The sequence below is a fragment of the Canis aureus genome, chromosome 22, assembly GCF_053574225.1.
Source record: "Canis aureus isolate CA01 chromosome 22, VMU_Caureus_v.1.0, whole genome shotgun sequence".
In the NCBI taxonomy this organism is placed as follows: Eukaryota; Metazoa; Chordata; class Mammalia; order Carnivora; family Canidae; genus Canis; species Canis aureus.
Window position 1 is genome coordinate 42,434,673 of NC_135632.1, and position 21,366 is coordinate 42,456,038.

Consider the following 21,366-nt stretch of genomic DNA (forward strand, 5'->3'; position numbering starts at 1 on the left):
ACTATCAGGAACTGATCACAAGGTGACAAGGTGATATGACCCTGGATTGGTTCCACTCTGGTCTTGCTTTCATCTCCCTGCACAGCACTTCAGGAAAGTATGACCAAATCTCACACTTTCCCAGCTCCCCAAAGTTAACGCATTCACTGGCTCAATTCGTCCTTCTTATGGCTCGTAATTCCTTACTTATATATCAGTTATCCGTGGTCATGATAATGCTGTATAACAGACAGTTTCAAAATCCAGAATAATAAGCATCTATTTAGTTTATGGGTCAATATGCTGGCAATTTAGGCAAAATTGGCTAACCTGCTCTGGTCTCAGAACTCACTCACATATCTGATAATTGTCTGACTACTGGCCTTCTTGGCTAGGTTGACTGATGATTCAGCTCTGCTCCCATGTTCATGTCCCATCCTCCCACAGGCTAGCTGGGGCACGTTGTCATGGTGGTGACAGAAGGCAAGAACAGAAATGCAAATGGAAACATGTAAGTGATCTTTCAAGCATCTGCTTATGTCTCATCTACTAACATCCCACTGGATAAAGCAAGTCACACAGCTATGCAGAGAGAGTAGGAAGTCATCAGAGGTCAGGCTAAAAGAAGGGGTGAGGAACTGAGGTCATTGATGTGATCACTCTACCACACCTACCATCTTCTTCTTTTGCCTTTTGGGTCAATAAAGAGAGCTCATCTGATTAAGAAGTTTGCTTGACTTTAATATTGGAGCATCACTGACAATTTTGGTCTTTATATTTTTAAATCTTTAAATAGTAAAATTTACTATTTTGGTTATATAATTCTATGATTCTTAACACTTGAAAGATTTGTATAATGACAAATAAGATACAGAACAGTTCTGTCACCTCCCAGAATTTCCACAGGTCACTGGTGTTTTGAGAGCTCATGTCTGGATGCAACTTCCCAAACAGAACCGGTAGATTTGTATGAAGAAATTTAAAGCTTTAGCAATACCTCTTGGGTATTTTGTAGACAAAACCTGAAGTGTCACTGGGTAAAATAAACTAGTCAAAAGAGTCAGCCATCAGATGGAATGCCTTGTGAAGATTTTGGTAATAAAAATTTTAAAAAGCTTCAAGCCAGAGGGATCGGAACTTGAAGAGACCCCTACCTTACGATTATACAAAAAAAAAATCCCCAAGGGGCTTGGGGGGTTGAGTGCATTTTCAAATGGGGAGAGAATGGGGAGAGAGAAAGAAAGAGAGAGAAAGTAAGAACCCACACCTCTTGCTTAGTGTTATTTCTCTTGCTCAAAGCTTCTCTTGTTTGCCCCTCACCTCTGCCACAATGTCCATCTCTGTCCTTTGACTTAATTTTCCTACCATCTCTGGCCCCGTGAGAATGGACTGGTCCATCAGTGCTCCATTGTCTTAATTCTTCTTGTAGAAGCTGAAGGCATTGTTTTTCCCCAAGAAAGCCTATTTGGTGTTAACTCATTTGAGGTGCTTCCCTTAAGTTTGCAGAGGGAGCAAGGCTTCAGTTCCTGGAAAATTTAATGCACAGTTTGATCTTTGCTAGTCTACTGGACCCCTGAGTTCCCTTTCCTTATCTCATAGATCTCCCAGCTGCCAGGGAACTTGATCCGGATTTGTCTTATCAGTTCTACGGTAACAAGCAGGTGATGAATGAAGGGCTGGGAAGGCAGCTGTCTCTTCTTCGAGGCCACTGGCATTTTGAAAGTGACTGTGTGCATGTGGCAGTTGCTAGAAATGGAGGTAAAACTTACTCCCATGCTTCTTAGTCCAAGGTCTGTCTTTTGTCTCTTCTCCTTCCAAACAATTTAGAGGTGACTCTTTCTTTTTAAGGGTTCTTGGCATTCATGGGGCTTTGCAGTGGCCTGGTCATTGTGGTTCTCTTTCCAGAGGACAGAATTTCCCTAGCATGACCTTGATTGATCTTAAAACAATAGCTCATATTTATAAATCATGTTCAGAGCCTCGAACTGAGTATGAAATGGTGTAGCAGGTGGATTATTCAACCTTCCAGAAAAGAAGCCCTGCTGGTACCATGGCGGTGCTGCCCCAGGTAACCTGGCTAGGTCCTGAGCTTCAGATGTGAGATTAAAGAATCAAGGAGAAGCTGTTGAGTCATGCCATCTGACCCACTTAAACCCGTTATGCTCTTTTCAAAAATCTGATATGTCCTTTGAGAGGAACCGCCTGTGAGTTCTTCTGCCTGGCTGCAGGAAGAAAGCCCTTTATTTCTCCTGGAATAAAAATGTAAGCAGGGAAGATAGAATCTAGACTAGTGGACATCCAGCCCCAGCTGGACAAAGCCCTATGATGATGAACCCACTGGGCTGACTCTATAGGACACTGTTGCCACCATGTCCTAAATAGAAATGTACCCAGCCCACCTACCTGACACTTCAGCATTTCTGTGCCTTGGGGATATGATGTCACAAAACAAGTCAACCATCATTTAGGGGAGTCATTTCAAGGTTTCCTATCTCTGCTCTCCAGCTCACTTTCCCTCTGCTCCTGTCAACCAGGATTTCAGCACCCAAATTAGTGCAAGGCCCCAACCCAAGGAAGCATCAACTGAATTGTCAGCCCAATGAATGACCCACCCTGGGGACATGCTGTTATAGCCCTGCCTCAGCTGTCACCTTCCTGTGGCCTTCCACTTTTCCTCAGCATGAAGAGCTGCCAAAAACAGCAGTCAAATTCTCCCTGAGGAAGAAGAAGCTGTGTTCAAGGTCAGGTAAACACAAGGCCTGAGAAAGCTTTCCCCTCCCCCACTCCATTTATACTATGTCTTATCCTCACTCCAAGCTAAGGACCTCTAAATCCAGCCACGATACTAATCCTGGAATGGCAGGAAAATGTTCAACCCAGAAACCACATCCTCTGCAGTGCCACAGCCAGCACCAGTGAAGGACATGAAGTTAAATCGAAATAGAATTTGAATGACAAAGTGACATGATGTCCATTTCCCTAATGATGGGACAAGTTGGTCTTCCGTCACTGGCAAGCAAAACTGCCAGGCCCAGATCTGTATTTAAAAGCTATTTTGCATGGTTTTAAGTCACCAACTCTGCTCAATATCTAAAACAAAGAGAATGAATTATGGAACAGGACGAAGGGAGCTTGTTAATTTTCCCACTGATGCACTGTGAAATGAAAGCTTTATTCTAAGAATGGTATATCCTCAGGGCTCTCTCTGGAGAGACGCTGACAAATCCAAATGTCCTTACTGTTTCCTTTACCCCCTGCTTTATGGCTTTTCTATACACATTTACAAAATATGTATATTTCATGGTATGTCTGTATCTATAGGATTCAGCGAGTTCAAGTCTGTGATTCTCTCTAGGGCTTCTTTGACAATAAAGAGTGCTCGGGTGATGTTATTGATGAACACACACACATACACACACACACACACACACACACATTTCATTGCATATAGCCTGTCTGTATATATTATAGAAATGTCCTTGCAGCCTGCTAGCTATTGTCCATACTAGTGAGCTATAGCCCATCTCCAATTGGAACCCAATGAAATAATCATGATAATTTTGCCTTCGTGTATCACCTTTCATCAGGCAGGATGAAAGGGCTTCACAAACTCTGGGTTCCTCTTTGATCCAGGCTACTATCTGGTGTACCAATCTCCACTGTGTATTCTGTGCTCACCCCGCAGATGGGCCTCCCATTGACAGTAATTGAACTTCCATATGCAGAGCACCAGCCTGGCCGGAGAGCCTCCTGTCAGCTGCCAGGAGGGGGAGGGCTGCTTCAGTAAGGGCTTCGGTTGCTATTCCACATTTGCAGCAGGGCAAGGGTTATAAGCAGGGGGAAAGAGGAAAGGAATTCTCAAGCTGCAACTTCAGTTTTGAGAGAGAGGTGCTTAATGGCAGGTGGAAGAACATTCTAAGCAGTAATAGAACAAATATTCAGAAAGTAGGTGTTGCCTAAGGCTCTGCTCTTAGCTTCTCATCCACACCCAGGACTCTAGCTATTAGCTCTATGGGAAGGACTCCAAAATATATATCCCAGGCTCAGACTCTCCCTTGGGTCTAGCCAGGCATCTCCAGCTGTCTCCGGGGCATTTCCATCCACATATTTCCCCAGAACGTCAAATTCAACTTCTACCAAATATACCGTACGATTCTTCCTTCTTCGCTTCCAAATAGCTCCCTTCCCTGACTTTCCTATGTGTGGTTGCTGGAGTCATAGCCATGAGTAAGTTAGTCAAGATCTGTGTTCTCGTGGAGCTTGTATTTGCAAAGGAGAAGAGTGTCATAAACAGGTAATAGAGATAACAGGTGGTAATGTATTGGGTGGTAATAGGTTAGGGGTATAGACCTTATTAGACAGAGTGATCGTCACTGGATTCTCCAGGGAGATGATAAGCGAGAAAGCACTCCAGGTGGGGAGCACAGCAAACACCAAGACCCCAAGGCAGCAACTATATCTGGCCTTCTGTGGAACAGAAGAGATGCTGGGCTGCTGGACCATGAGAGGGCAAATGGGAGGAGATGAGCCAAGAGAGGTGGGCAGAGACCAGGTGAGGTGAGGTTTGCACATGGGGTACAGAGTTTGGATTTTCATCCAAGTGCCACTTAAAGCGGGGGCTGGGGGGGAGAGTTTTTAGCAGGGACTGTGGGAGCTAATGCCCATTACTGGCAACTCTCCACTGTGGCTGTGAGTCACTTTGACTGCTCCAGTATACACCCCTCTTGCTTTCCACATGGGCAGTGTCTAGCAGAAAGCAAAAGCAAGCTTTTGGTCATCCTCCAAATCCCTGCATCTCCCCTCCAGAGTCTCGGACAGAGTCTCCTGTGTTCAAGAGCACTGGCAGCCAAAGGAAAACAAAGCATCCCTTTTGTGATCACTGGGAAAGCACCAGATATCCCTAAGGCCGTGAACATGGCTTAGGCTTGCAGACCAAAGCCTAGATTTCTCGTATTCTGAGAGTCTAAATCTTGGCATCCACTGGCTCAGGCGTGCCTGTTGGGGGAGGGGCTGAAAGGTGGGTGGTCAGATGGAGACTGGTTGGTGAAGCCACCCTCAGGGCTGTGAGTGTCATCTGCTAAGGAGTCACAGTTGCTATTCCAGAGAATTGTTCTTAGAGGTTTTACACCTCCCCTGCCAGGGGCAGCAGGCAGCCCATGACTGACCAGCATGGGGGTGCAAAACGCCAACCCCTTACTGCTGGTGAGACAAGCCTGTGGTACCATTCATGCTCCTGACTCCCTGTGGGATCAGGCCAAGGCCAAGCAGTCTCCAGCTAAGACCCCATGTCCTCTTCTCCATCTGGCTTCCCTCCCTCTTTCCCCTTCTCCTGAGAGCATTCTGTCAGCAAACCATGCACACTCAATCACCTTCGCGGCTGCGTTTATAGGGAAGGTAACCTAAAACAAATGGAGATAGAGCCCGACCTTATAAGGATACCTGACTCAAGTCAAGCCCTTTGTGAAATTTTTCATCCACTTTTCTCTTTTAAATCCATTCATTTATTCAACAAATATGTTGAAGTAGGTTTCATACACTCTAGCACATACGAAACCAGCTGGGCACAGCCCATGCCCTCAGAGAGCTTTCTAACCAGAAGAAAGGTACATATTAGACCAGTACATGCATCCATTTGGGTACATTACGGCTGGACGGTTTTCCTCATTGTAATGGGATTATTTGCCCCCAACGCCATATTTTCCAGACAGTGGAGGAGCACAAGGGAGCCCAGGCAGGAACATGGCCACCAGGACTTTTCTTCTGCTTTGAGAGCCTGCGGACACGCAGAAGCTGGTTCCTGTCAAAGAATTCTTTATGTCCAGGGACTCTGGCCAAATTGTTGGGAGGAGATTTTCTTGTGTCCACAGGCTCTCCTAGAGCTTCAGCTGGCACTAATCATCCTCTGTGCCTCAGTTTCTAGTTGGAGAAGGAAGAGGAGAATGGTAGGCTGAGATTTGTTCTAATCACTCCAAGGGTGCAGCCTAAGGAAGGTCTCTGAGAATGGCAGCCAGACTCCAGAATCCTCCATTAGTGCTTGCTAATAGAGGGCCTAAGCTGACATCAGAGCTAGTGTTGTGTTGTGCGTACCTCCTGCAGTTACACAGGGCTTCTCACTTGGAAGGTCCTTAGGCTTGATTTGGTGCCCTGCTCTTGCTGTCTCGAATTTCTTAATAATTCTCAAACAATGACCACTGCCTTTTCATCTTTTCTTGGGCCCCACAAATTATGTAGCCAGTCCTGACTGGGGTCCCATATCAAGAGTTGTTTGGGGTTGCCTGCCAAGAGGCAGAGGAAAAGTGAAATTTTGGGGGGATATCCTTCACTCTGGGGTGCTGGTGAGTCCCACAGGTTCTACAGTTTTCTCCCGTTAGGCAGTGCCTCAGGGAGGCTGTATTTGCAGTACGAAACCATCAGACTGTGCAGAGGCCAACATGGTGGACAATTCCTGACCCCACAGGGTAGTCAACAGTGGAAGAATAAAGGAGAAGAGGGACAGGAAAAATCCTGCTTGGCTGAGAACAAAACCGGATCTATCCTCTCATATTCTGGCAGATGTTTGGAGCTGCTTTCCTCAGGGAGCTTGTGTGGGCTCCTTGGAGGTTTCCTGCTGGCTCTTCACTGGGCGTTCCCTTCTTTCAGACAGATGTGTCTCTGTTCCAGGAGTTAGTTGGGCTCTTTCCACAGTCTCTAGAGATCTAGCCTTCCTGTCAGCTCCTGGCGCTTCTGTAGAGATGAATACAGGCAAACCCAACCCTGCTCCCCTTTTCTACAGAGCACACCTGCATCTAGCTCCATCCCTTCAACCTTGCTGCTATGGTCTGCTTTGTCTCCATGTGTCTTGCAGGAAGACATTGATCTCTTCTTCCACACTTCTAATGCAGCTTACATTTGTCACAGCTCTCTGAGCAGTCTAATGGCAACCCCCTCCCTAAATCTGAGGCCAAAGTAGTACTCCATACCATTTCCCTGAGGTAGAGTGAGAAATCCCTTGGCATAGCAATTATTTTGTCAATAAATACATAAATAACACACACCTCTTCAAATTTCTCTCTCTCACTACTATTTTTGTATATTTTGTATACAAAGTAGAGTGGCTGACAGAAGATTCAAGAGTCATGAAACCAGTTCTTGACAATTTTCTTTGTAATTTTTACATTAGGGATCTGGCATTGGAATTTCACACTATTGTGTCTCATTGTCTTGGTGGAAACTTCAATATTAACACCTTGTTACAGGTACAAAACCCTGGATTAGGTGCCACAAACTGAATAACATATTATTTACCCAGCCCTGTCAAATTTATGAAGCATCTCAAATAACTGTCCTCATTTGTTTCTCCCAACTGCCCTGTCATAGACATTATTACATTCTCACTTTATGGGTAAATCTTTTGAGATTCAGTTGGCTGTGTGCTTGCCCTTGTAACTCAGTTCATAAACTGAATGGCTGCAGTGGAGATTCCCCCCCCCCCCCGCCCAGGTCTCCTCATTCCCAACTGTTTGTTCTGCCCTGGTGTCTCTGCCCAGGAAACAAACATGGCTGCTGGTGACTATGACATAGAGCAGCCTCTAGTTAGCTCTCTACCAGGTAGGGAGGAAAACACATCACGAACTATAAAACAAAGGACTAACAGAATGTGTTACTATTTCTGTGGTTACTACTTTTCACTCCTGGGCCAACTAGGTTGACTGTTCAGGGTACCCAAGTTCACAGTCACCTATTACTGTCACCCCACTGCTGGACTTTGGATAACTCAGAACACCATCTATCCTTCTCTTTGCATTATGTGCTCTCATTGCTTTGGGTATTTTGGGGGCCAGTTATACCTTCCCTGGACACAACTGAAGTTTACTTTTCTTGCCTCCCTGTTCTTCAGGCCTCTGCTCATTCTTTCACCAAACTACCTTGCCTTCACAAAGGTGAGAAGGTGACACAAGCCCTCAAATGCCATGTGGGTGACCAATCATCATCCTTTCAGTGGCTGTTAACAGACCTACCAAGTCCCACCCTAGTCATGCAATCCCAAAGAGTGTCTGACATGGACACTCTGACAAGGTGGGCAAGAAGACAGAAGTATGGAATCAAGGCTGGAGAAATGGGTGTGGGGCAAGATCTTACATCTTCAGAATCTTACATCAGGTGAGCATCTACACAAAAGACCCCCCTGGCCTTGAGTGAAGCAGCTTTGTACTTGCTGAAGACATTGTGAATAATCTAGAAAAGTTACCAAAAGGCAGAGGAACTCAAGGTAAGGGAGCACTGGCTAAGAACAATAGTTAGTACATACTGTATTTTGTACATGCTAAGCATTTTTGTACTAATTTTTTAAATATTTTCTTTATTTCATAGAGAGAACACGTGAGCATAAGCAGGGGGAGCAGCAGAGGAAGGAAGAGAAGTAGGCTCCTTGCTGAGCAGGAAGCCCAACTTGAGGCTCTATCCCAGGGTCCTGGGATAATGACCTGAGCCAAAGGCAGATGTTTAACCAACTGAGCCACCCAGGTACTCCTGCATTTATTTTAAAGATTTATTTATTTATTTATTCATTTATTTATTTATTTATTTATTTATTTATTTATTTATTTATTGAGAGAGAATGAGTGGGAGGGGCAAAGGAAGAGGGAGAGAGAATCTCAAGCAGACTCCAAGCTGAATGCAGAGCTGAGGCATGGCTCAATCTCATGACCCTGAGATCATGACTTGAGCCAAAACCAAGAGTCAGACACTTAACTGAATGTGCCAACTGGGTGCCCCTGTGCATTATTTTTTATACTAACACTAAATTCATAGATCTATGAACCCATGAATAATTATCCTCATTCAAGAAATAAGGAAGCCATGCAGTAGGGAGATAAACAACTTCCCCAAGGTCGCACATAAGTGGTAGACCTAGGATTCCAGCCCAGATCTTTCTGAGTTTCAAGATCATGCTATTAATTGTTATGTTGTGTGTAATCTGACCTCTTGAGGACTGTAGAGAGGAATATTGCAGATCAATGTGGGTAAAACCATAAGAAAGAATAAAGCACATTTGTTCCAAAGTTCTACCTATAAATATGCCATGAAAATTTGTGATTCCCCTAGATTTTTTCTTTTTAAAAAAGATTTATTTATTTATTTGAGAGAAAGAAAGTGGAGGGAAAGGGTGATGTAGAGAGAGAGAGAGAATCTCAAGCAGACTCCTTGCTGAGTGAAGAGTCCAACACAGGGTTTGATCCCATTGGGTTTGATCCCATGACCCTAGATCATGACCTGGGACAAAATCACAAGTCAGATGCTTAACAAACTAAGTCACCTCTCTAGATTCTTTTCTTCCAGAGTGTCCCAAGCACTCTGCCTTGGATCATAATGTAAATAATGGCTCTTCACGTGAAGTTTTGCAAGCTAAACATCTTTACAGAACTCTGGGTATGTTACAGAAACATGGCTCTCCAAAAATATGGGTTCCTTTAAAATTGCATTTGGAGGGGCTATCATGAAACCTGCTCTCCTCATGGCCAAATCCACCACATTAAAGCAAATGAAACCCTAACTCAGATCATTAATTAATATAAATTAATTTTTCCATAACCTTCTATATTATAAAAGTACTTTGCCCTGCTATTGTTGGTCTGTATAAACTAAGTGATTCAGCCAGCCAGAACACCAAGAAAAAAGATCTCACTAGACCTAGATTGAATTAAACCATCCATTAATTTTTGATCATTGCTAAAGTTTTCATATGAAATTAAAACAAGAGAGCCTACCTCTCTAACATCTCTGTAAGAAAATAATTGGTGGTGGGCCTTTTTGCCCTCTCTGCCGAGTGAAGCACCATGCCTTCCCATGTGGTTGCAAGGTAGCCTGCTTGAGACCTTTGTCCCAAAATACAAGATAACAAAGAGAGTAGGTCTTTAGCTTGAATTGTTCCAGCAGCAGACCCTGAGACAAGAAATTGGGTGTAAATGGTTTATTGGAGAGGGGATCCAGGAAATCTGAGTAGGGAAGTGAAGAATTGAAAGGGAAGGGAAGTCAACAAAAGGTACACTATCAAAGAAGTTACATTTTGGGAGACTAGAGATTAATCCTGCCTGGGTCCTCTGGGAGTCAATGAAGAACATGTGCCTCTGAGTTTCTGGCAGGAGGAGTGAGGAACTAGGGTTTTTACACATCATCTCCCATTACATACTATTTAAGAGTTGCTAAATAAGGAAATCCCCAATGATTCCAGCTTTAGGCAAAGTGCTCCAGGCACTAGCCCTGAGAAGATGGGCCAACATGCATGGAAATGGTAAATGCCAGAGCAGGCTGCACCTTGCGGGAGAGCAGTGAGGAAGAAGAGAAAAGAGCAGAGGCAGAGCTAACTCATTCATTAGGCACAACATCTGGGACTCACAAAAATATTTTAATTTTAGTTTCTTTTAAGATCAGAAGAAAGAATGGATATAATAATGAACATATAAAAATAAATCCAGCCTGGATTACATTTGTCTTTTACCAGCACAGTTATAAAATAAAATTTTAAAACATTTTTTAATGAAAGAAGGCATCCATATAGACCCATAAAAGTCACACTGAATCCCTGAAGAGATTTATTTATTTATTTATTTATTTATTTATTTATTTATTTATTTATTTATGATTGTTGGCATATTGTCTCATTTCAGGTGGCTCACACCAGCCAAACCACCCTGCTCTTGTTTTCATTTCTTTCCCTTTTTCCTTTGTTTTCCTTCTGTTTCCATGTTCTGCTGTCTTTCCTCCTATATTTCTTTTTCTGTATCAGTAGTAGATACGTATTATATTTGTCTGCCCAGCACCCAGTCTAAAATCTTCTGATAAAAGCCCCTGAATTTGTTTTTAAGAAGCCAGTCTTCTCTACCTATCCCTAACCAAGAGATGTGCACCTGACATAAATCAGATAGTCACTTTTTGGAATTTGAGTTCCAAAGAGAATAATATAAAAACTACATTACTTCCTGCTCCCCAGATTCCTGGAGTGCCCTAGCTCCTGTCCTTTTCTGATACCTGGCTCTTCAGCTATTCCTACTATTCTGCAATATATAGGGTATATGTGTAATGTGTATGAGATGCATAAATATACCTATATGCATATATATACATATACACAGGAAAAGCATACCATGTTAATAGATTACAACCCTCAATATGTAAAAACCGTACATTCTTGTTGAATTGATAACCCAAACAAAATATGAATAGGTTTTTCTTTCTGTAAAAACTAATAAGTTCTTTCTAGAATTTCTATTAAAGTGAAAAGAACAAAAAATAACCAAGACATTCTTGAAGATGTAACACAAAGTATGATGACTTGCTCTACCAGGCAACAAAAATTACTAGTATAAATCTCTAATAATTGAGACACAGTTAACTAAGGTAAAGATCTAGACAAATATACCAATGTTACAGAAGATAGTTGAGAAACAAATCTATACATGTAGAGATACTTGATTTACGACAAAGGTGGCATTGCAGAAAACAGGAAAAAGACTTTTCAATAAATGGTGCCGGGACAATGAGGTAGCAATATATTAATACTGAATCTCTACTACATACTGTACACAAAAATCAATTCCAAGTGGTTTTTAAACCTAAACATGAAAGGTGCAACAGCAAATCTTTAGAAGATAATATATGAAAATATCTTCATTATCTTGGAGAAAGGAAATAATACAGAAATATAATAATTAATGAAATAGAAACATATTAAGACAGTAGACCATATGTTAAGTGTTCTTATGAAAAATAAAGGAAGTAAGAAAACTTTAGAGGTAATGGTTCAGTTTATAGCAGTGTGTATGGTGAAAATTTGATGAGTATATACTCATCTTCCTACTTAAGTTTCAAAACTCAATATCAAGTTGTGGGAAAGTCTTCACCTCCTTGACCAACCACTCTCTTATGAACTTTGCACATTTCTTGTGTTAAACAAGACATAAGAAATACTGACTGGACATTTAACAAGATTACTAAACTGGGACACCTCGTGTGTTTAGTGTTTAGTTTAGTGTTTAGTGTTTAGTTAGTGGTGGTTTAGTGGATGAATGTCTGCCTTCGGCTCAGGTCGTGATCCAGGGGTCTCCAGATGGAGACCCACATCAGGTTCCCCATGGGGAGTTTGCATCTCTCTCTGCCTATGTCTCTACCTCTCTCTGTGTGTCTCTCATGAAAAAATACATAAATTTAAAAAAAAAGATTACTAAACTGGACTCAAAATTAAGAACTTCTGTTCACAAAAATCACCTTTAAGGGCATGAAATTACCTTTAAGCATGAAAACACACCCGCTGAGTGGGATAAAATACTTGGAAGACATAACTGACAGAGGACTTGTATCTTGAGTATAAAGACTGCAAATCAATAAGAAAAAAAAAAAAACCATACAACCCAATGAAAATATAGGCAAGGGACTTGAACAGATCACTTAGGTTTTCCTAATGGTTTTCCAAATGGCCATAAATATATGAAAAGCTGATTGATTTCATTGTACTGAGGGCAGTGTACATTGCAACCACAATGAGATACTAATGAATGTTTCTGACGAGGGATACCAGTGTCTTTGAGGTTAAGAGGAAATTTGCTTTTTTCTTATAAATCCTTTTGCATTGAGTTTATTTTATGTTTTCCTTGTATTTCTTTAAATTAAAAGAAGGAAATAAAATTACTTATAAATTAGAGAAGGAAAACAATAAAGCAAAGAACAGAAGTGACAAAACAGACTCTATGTTTTTGCTGTAGATCGGTGATAGGCATTAGCTGATTGATGTTCTTGAGCTCTGACTACTACACAAAGATAAATTAATGACCGAGGAATCAATTGATGGAGCAGTCCAACAGGTAATTTCAGGCTCCCTGGCCACTTTTCTTTTTTAATAGAAGACTGGTTTAGTAAGAAAATCTGGTTTTCTTTAACTTCCAAAGGGTCATATTTGCTGGGATTATATCTCACTGACTTGAAATAAAACTCCTTTGAAATAGAGCTGTTTTAACTGAAGTACTAATTTTTCTATCTTGATGGTCCATTCATTCACCTACTATGTGCCAGGCTTGTTTTAGATAATGAGAATATAAAAATGAAGGAAGTAGACAAATTGCCCTCTTGAAGCTAACATCCTAGGAGAAACAGAAAATAAGCAAATATACAGAATGACGCCATAAATAATATATGCAATGAAGAAAAGTAGAGTTAGAAGTGTTGAGGATAAGGATACATGGATGGCTCAGTGGTTGAGCATCTGCCTTTGGCTCACGTTGTGATCCCAGGGTCCTGGGATGGAGTGCCGCATCCGGGTCCCCGCAGGGAGCCTGCTTCTCCCTCTGCCAATGTCTCTGCCTCTCTCTCTGTGTCTCTCCTGAATGAATGAATGAATAAATAAATAAATAAATAAATAAATAAATAAATAAATATTTTTTTTAAAAATGAAGAAGAAGCATTGAGGATGATGTTATTTCAGATAGGGTGGCTACGGAAAGCCTCTCTGAAGAAGTGATATTTCCGCAGACAGTGGAATGAAATGAGAGGGCATCACACATCCTAGGCAAAGGGAACAACAAGAGCCAGAAGCCTAGGGTGGTTTGCATATTAATGGATTCTACTTAGGTTATTTTTTCATGGGATTGGATATAATTTTCTTGTGCTGTTTCCTTTAAAAAGGTAAAGTTACAAGTGGGTTTAATGTCTGTGGTTTGTCTGGATGCACTCCTCCAGACAAGCCTGTGCATGCAAGGCTGGAAGTAGATGTTGTCAGCAACTGGCTATGAAAGAACAGATTGTCTCCCTTGGTGACATGGCTATGCTACTCATACCCTAGAATGGCTAATGAAGTGCTATCTTTTGGTGTAAAATTAGTTTCTAGGGATTTTCAGACTAACTCCATAAAGTGTTTAATAAAGGGGGCATAACTAGCCACTATCACAAGCTGGAGGTCTTGAGATCCCTCCCACCTCCCCTCTAGGTGTTCAAAGGGCACATCCTGAGCTTCCAGGCCCCATCCAGGACCCCTTGCTTGCTCCTATTCCCACAGTCTTCCTTTGGGTTCTGATCTACACTCCTGTTTCTTTGTACAAAAGCCCTATTTCCCTTTCTTTTCACAGTTAACTTTGACTCATTAAAACCCAGAGCTCAAATATTTAGCGACCAAAAAACTAGTTTCCCTTTCTTTGAGGGCAGTGAGGGCTTGCCCTTCAAACTCTGCCAGCTAGTGAGGAGACAATCACAGTCCGTCCTGGTAGGTGGGAAGTGCCCTCCTCTCAAAATGGCTTGTGTATCACTAATGGGACAAAAGAAAGAGGAGGAACAGTTGTCAACAAGTAAAACCAGGTTGAATGATCAGTTCCTGGCACAATTTCTCCTGCCTGTGATCTGTTTGTGCATCCCAGTGTCCCTAGGACAGGCTTCCTTTCATTAGGCAGACATACCACCTACCACTGTGGGAGGGACTCTGGCTTCTCTGGGTGTATGCATTAGCCTGGCCCCTAGGTGAATTGCTTACCTCCTTTATGCTTTGTTTCCAAGGGTGTGATTTCCACACTGTTCTGTGTTTTGTCCACCTCTGAGCCATCCCTGTATGTGCTATAAGGTTTAAAAAACATCATGCAGGTATAAAATGAAGCTGTAAGGAAGTCTTTGCCTCCCTGGCACCCTGAAACCACCCCTCTCTGTAGCTGTGTCCATCTTCTTCCAACTCATACTTGACTTTCCAGCTACAGTCCTTGGGTAATCCATCATCAGACCCACCTTCTAAGAAAATGCTCCTCAACCCCTCTCCCACGAAATGAGCCACCTGTACTTGAACTTTGCATGTAATGAGACAGTTTTCCCATCATCTCCCTTGAAAAAAATAACCAGGTTATTTCTAATCTGAGCCACCTTGGTATGCCCTCCTTCCCTTTTCCCCTATATTCATAAAGGGTAAGTCTTACATTAGACATACTTTTCAATAGAGATACTTTTCAGTAATGCCCTTTCTGTTCCTTAACATACTGTCCTCCATTTTGTACCTCAGTTGGTCCCCTTCTTGCAGCTTCTGGCACCCAGTTGTGGCACCATAATTTAGTCAGGTCCCTGTTATGCAGAGCTAACTGGTACTCTTCCTGTAACTTGGCTCTTAGGCCCTTGATCCAGCAGCTCACCTCTTTCACTTATCCTCAGGCAGAGGATGATTGGCAAGCAACGTTGCCAGCCAAACCTAATAGCATCTTTCCTGTTGGATTAGACATGTTGTAAAAGCACCACACAAAGTATCTATTGCTTCTTCTGCTCAGGGGAAAGTGTTCCTGTGTACAGAATGAGAGGAGGGTGGGGCAGACAATGAAAAAGGTGATTTCCATCCTGAAAGCAGAAAAATATCTGCTGTCCTATGATGTTCCTAGTCCAGTATGACCAGGGCAGTGGAGCTCAACATAGAGAATTCATCCAAACCCTTAAGGATCTAGTAAAACTCAGACTTCAGGGAACCTCTGAAGACACACTAACACATAGAGATTAAGTAACATGCCCAAAATTTTACAGTGAGCTAAATTCTGTATTATACTGTTTCTATTTAATTCTCTTAGGATATTTATTTTATATTCTGAATTTGATATATTCTTTTATCATCTGAAGTTCTTGGGAGTCTAAACCTCCTGTTGGTTGATTCTCCTGATTCTGACCCATGGCATTTTTGTTTCAGCATGTGTTTTATAATTCGAAATTGTAAGTTCATGTAGGGTGGGCTCTATCTGTGAGTATCCTGTAGAGACGGGTTAAATGGGAGGAGTCTCTCCCAAAGGGTTTTAGTTTTGCTTTTTTCCAGGTGCCCTAAAGATGTTGCCTATCCAAGGACTGCTTTTTTATTAATTTCTAGGTTCAGAGTGTCCTGGGATAAGTTTCAACCTGGAACCCATATGAAACAACCCTGCAAAGAAGAATCTTTTTCCATTCAGAGGAAGATTGAAAGAGATTCAAATTTGTCAGTTACTTTTCTTTGATAATGAATAGGTTTTCCTTAGTTCATTATTTGTATCAGGGTTCTCCAGAGAAACAGAGCCACCAGGATGGGATGTGAATATAGATATGCACAGGATGTGAATATAGATACATAAATAGATATGAGAGAGAGAGAGAGAGAGAGAGAGATTGATTTTAAGGAATTGGCTCACATGATTGTTGAGACTTGATAAATCCAAAATCTGTAGAGTAGAACAGCATGCTGGAGACCCAGGAAAGAATTCCAGTTTGAGTTCAAAGGTGGTCTGCTGGCAGAATTTCTTCTTGCTTGAGGAAGTCAATCTTTGTTCTTAAATTAATGTCTTCAACTGATCGGATGAGGCCCACCCAGATTGTGGTCTTGCTATTTAATCTCCACTGATTTAAAAGTTAATCTCATTGAAAAATATGTTCACAGAAACATCCAGAACAATATTGAAACAATTATCTGGGCACTGTGGCCCAGCCAAGTTGACATAAAAATAACCAGCAAATTATTTAATGAGAGTGGGGTATTTGAGTATCCTGGCTTTGTGCAAGGGTCTCAGTTCCCACTTTCTGCCTCTGTCTTTCACCCCTCATGGAATTAATCTATTTTTAGGCCCAGGTTTCTGAGTTCCATTCAGGATGACCTAATTCTCAAAACTTGAATTTTCATTTGGAAGCCTATTATTGTTCTCATTAAATTATTCTTCTCACCTGATGTTCTTGAGAAAACCAGCTCTTTAATGATGTGTAGGGACTGTGGTAGTATATTCCCTTGGCCCACAGATCTCAGACCGAGTGATTTGGTAATAGATTTTAGCACCTGCAATTCACACAGTCTTCACTTGATATATTAAAGGAAATTCAAGTTAAAATGTTGTCAGCTTAGAAAGCAATTATGATCTGAGCCCAGTTGATTTAGGTGCCAGAGATTATTCTAGAACCTACTTTAGAGTATAAATACCATTGTCATTGAAAAGGACTCAATGGATAAATCTTGTAGTTATATTTAAACTAATGATGATGATAAAACCAGCATTTATGAAGCACTTAGTATATACACTAGACACTCTGCTTATTATTTTACATGCTATTTCCTTTGAAACTCATGGAACCAGGAGCTCCAAGGAGCCAGGACATGCAAGAAGTAGGTTACTGTTGTTTCCATTTTACAAATGGAAAACAACCAAAGCTTGGAGAGTTTGCCTTAATACCTAGGTTTGTATTACAGTATTGTTGTGTAACAAACAATCCCCAAATCTCAGTGGATTTCAACAATTAACATTTATCTGTTACTTGTAAGTCTGTATCAGCTGCATATCAGGTGGGCTCAGCTCCAGACTCCAGGCTTCAAGTTGCCTATTCTCTTATATCAGGACCCCAAATACAGGCCCAATAGTTTTGGGGAGGTTTTTCCTGTGGTGAAGGGTAGAGACTCCAAGATGGAGAAGGAATGGTATATGATGCCTTTTAAGGCCTCAGTTCCAAATTGGCACCCTGTCCCCTCTGCTCACATTTCACTGGCCAGGGCAAATTCCACATCCAGGCTCCAAGTCAATGGGAAGAGGAAGTAAGCTGCACCACACAGAGAACAGGAATAGAATAATGATTCATAGAAAAATAATACTACCTACCATGTCAGTCATTAAATGACTACAACATGGTCCTCTCTCAGGATATTTTTGAAAGAAAGAATGAACATATTTATGAACATATTTATTGATCTTGCTAGTGTTGTAGGGCAGATCAATCAAATTAAGGCATGCTCTCTGCCCTTTATTCAGCTATAGTAATCAACACATCCCTAGGGCCCAGTCCATCGTAGATGCTCAGTAAATATGTGTTGAGTGAATGAATAAGACAACAAAATAAGAAATCCATGAGGTTCATGTAAAATATTTGATTTCCCTAAAGGTCCTTTGTTTGAGAACTTGGCACAGACATTCACATCTCTAGATGCAAGTCACCTCCTCAGAGAGCATACAGCAAGATAGCTACTGAGTCATGCAAAACCATCCCTGGGGCCCAGGAAATGACGTGGTCTCCGGGGTACTGCCTTATGGTGAGGACATAGGAAAACATGTCTCCATATATAGGAAGACAATTCAGCTGAAAGGTGAGGCATGAATTGCTTTACCAGCTGATGTAAAAGGGGCTTGAAGCTCAAACACAGTAATTAATCCATTCACTTTTACTCATACAACCTACAGATGAGAGGGTAAACATAGCAAACATAATAGCTTAGTGTGGGGGTGGGGAGTGATGATAGAGAGGATAATGATATAGGAGTCATTCACAGAGCATGTCTAAAAGCAATGAGTGGGGAAGGGGACACTTCTTCCACCAACACCAAGATTAGATAGAGAATATCGCTTTCCACTAAAGACTGGGACATTTATCAATCCATTTGTCTATAATAATGCAGAGGCCCAGTGGCAATCCTGAGCTATTTGCAGTCTTATTTATAAAATTAGAGGTGAGGGGTGCCTGGATGGCTCAGTCAGTTGAGCATCAGACTCTTGATTTTGGCTTAGGTCTTGATCCCAGGGTCATGAGTTCAAGCCCCATGTTGAGCTCCATGCTAGGCATGGAGCCTACTTAAAAAAAAAAAATTAGAGGTGAGTCCCCACTCCAACATTTGCAATGAATAGTGTAGCACCAAGTAAGATCCAAGACAACAAGAAATGTGGATACGGAGTCAATAAAGATACTGTAACACAAATCCTGGGGTAAGAATTTTGAGAAAAAGAGACTGCAGAATTCTCTGCAGTTCATATACCAACAATCAGGCTACAGGAAGTGACCAGCCCAGGATCAACCAACTCCAGACACAAAGAAGGATTCAAAGCAGATATATGTTTAAGAAGGGAGGAGAAGAGAAATAGCCCAGAGGCTTTTCCAGTCTCTCTCTGTTAATGGCTTCCCTAGTGGCTTACAGAGGATGGATGGGGAGTTGGCACATAATTCACCCCAGGTGAATATGTGTTACTTGTAGTTTTACCCTATATTATACTAGGCATTTGCCTATTTGGCCTTAGATCTTGTCTCTGCCTTTCTTCTGTTCTGCTCTATGTGGCATCAGCCCCCTGAAAATTACATTTCCCAGGCTTCCTTGTCCACTGGCTTCCTGTTAGGTTTGCCAATGGGAAACTGAGAGCAGGTATGACCATACCTCTCAATGGTTCCAGCTCCCATTGGGCAGCTTCTCTCATGTTAGCAACACCAAGGTTCAGCTCCACCTAGGCAGCCCTGGCTCCTATATTCTGGTAACACCATCTCTTCCCTTTGTTCTTCTAGACCAAAGAGTGGTCACATCTTTCTAACCTTCAATTTGTACCTCTCATTTTCAGCTCTTCCAAAACTTCTGTAACCTAGGTTCCCTTTTGAAATTGCCTCAGTTGAACTGCTTAGCATGGGTTCTGTTTTCTGGACTTCCATGGTTATGGTTACATTTCTTAGAGCCAAACTAAGCATGCAGAATGGGGCACAGGTGAGTTAACCCTCAGGAGCCTGGAAGCAGTTCAGTCCAGTCGGGCAGGTTATGCCAGCTGTTCTCATGGGGTAAGGTGCTTGGTCCTAATGGGAAGTTGCTCATTCTCTGTCCAAGGTAAATCAGCAATTCTTGGTCTGGCAGATAAAGGTTGGCCAGTGTGTGCTATTCCCCAGAGCAAGGCAGGATCTTATAAACGCTTCTGGTTGGCAACTCCAACTAAAACTCTAGGCCTTTGAGGTGGGGGGGAGGGTGGGGGGGTGAGGAGGGGGGGAGGGGGGGGGAGGGACCACATCTCTCACAGGCCTTTAACTCTCTGAGCCGCTTGTTTCCACCTCTGCAAATTAGGGAACCATGACTGAGTTCATAGGTGGGGCGTCTCTGTGAAAAGCTATATATGCCACATGCCTACATGATATTTAGCTGGTGATGGGTACTCCATTAGTCTCTAGTCTTCACATACTTCTATCACATTTTCTCCCACAGGAAGCACTGCCCTCTTTTCCTGGGAATGAACTACAAGAGTCTGTACCAGGTATGCCTCCCTAGGAGTTCCTGGGCTTCCCCAACACCAACTGTATTTTCTTAGCACCCACCCGATGTGCATGGTCTTATTATAAACTAACAAGCAATGCTTTCATCTGTTGCTTACCCATTGCTTATGTGTATGCCCTTTCCCTACCCTGTGGTGCTATGCCATTCACCCATGGGCAGACACCCCTGCCCCTGCCCAGTCTGACACCTGAGTGTTAGAGCCAGTCCCTGGGATGAACTAAACCAGCCCATCTTGACATCTTGAGCTGGGACAATGGTTAACATTTCCATTATTCTCCCAATAAAAGGAAAGACTTTGTACTCTCTTCTAAATTTGTGCAAATTTGGAATTTCAGAGTAAGCTGATTGAATACAGATTCAAAATCTTTTATCTTTTATCTCAAGTCCAACCCTCAAAGTCCAATTGAAAAGTTCATCTGACATGGTTTGATTTTCATGACAGAAGGGTGTCTTGGAGATATTTGCCAAAGAAATGCTCTGAGAGCCCAAGAGTTAAACACTGCCGGCACAGCCACTCCTCCACTCCTATGTAGCATTATCCTCCTCTGCCCTTGAACAGATGATTATATGGAAAGTGGGGGAAGAGAGGAAGATAATACGGTCACCTTTTTGAAATCAGCCTTATTTTGGCTATGAGAACCAAAGACTATGAACATCAGAGTAAGTCCATATTCCAAGTCTTCAATGGACCATGTCCTTTGAACATGAAAGCCCCAACTTAGGCTCCCCAAGGCATGGAATCACTTAAGCGATGGTCAATAGGCTCAGGTCCAGCTGTGAATAAAGTCAGAGATTTCAAGGCTCAAATCTTTATGAGAATGGGACATTAACTGTACCATATATTTCCAAAAATACACTGAAGTCTGGAAGTGGGAGGAGACCTAAAGGCTTTGGTTTTTCTCCAGATACAATCCAGGGCTGTGTTGAGAGAGCTATGCCCTTGCATCCTTGTTGTCCATTGTAGGACTAACTGGGCAATGTCAGTCCAATAAAAAAGGACCCCAGATCTTAGATCTTTTTGCTACTATTTCTCAATTTTTAAACAGTGTTTTGGAAATCAATGTTTTAGAAACCTTTATGCATCTACTCAACTGTCTTGGGTTTCCTTTCCTTTCCCTCTGGATGAAATAGTTCTGGGTACAATTTATAGAAGAACAAGACTCATATGCCTTCTTGCCCCTGCAGTCTTTCCAAAATGACTAGAGCTACTATCATCACCTCTAGACACTCCTTTTTAAATCCTAAGGTAGTTAATGCGGTGTTAGGCCAGGTGTTCTGTTTTGTCCAAACAAGACATGCTGGGCTTCTATCCATCCCTTGTGCCAGGGCATCCCTCTGGGTTTTTTGTTTTGTATTGCTTTGTTTTTGTTTTTTGGAATGAAGCTAATGTT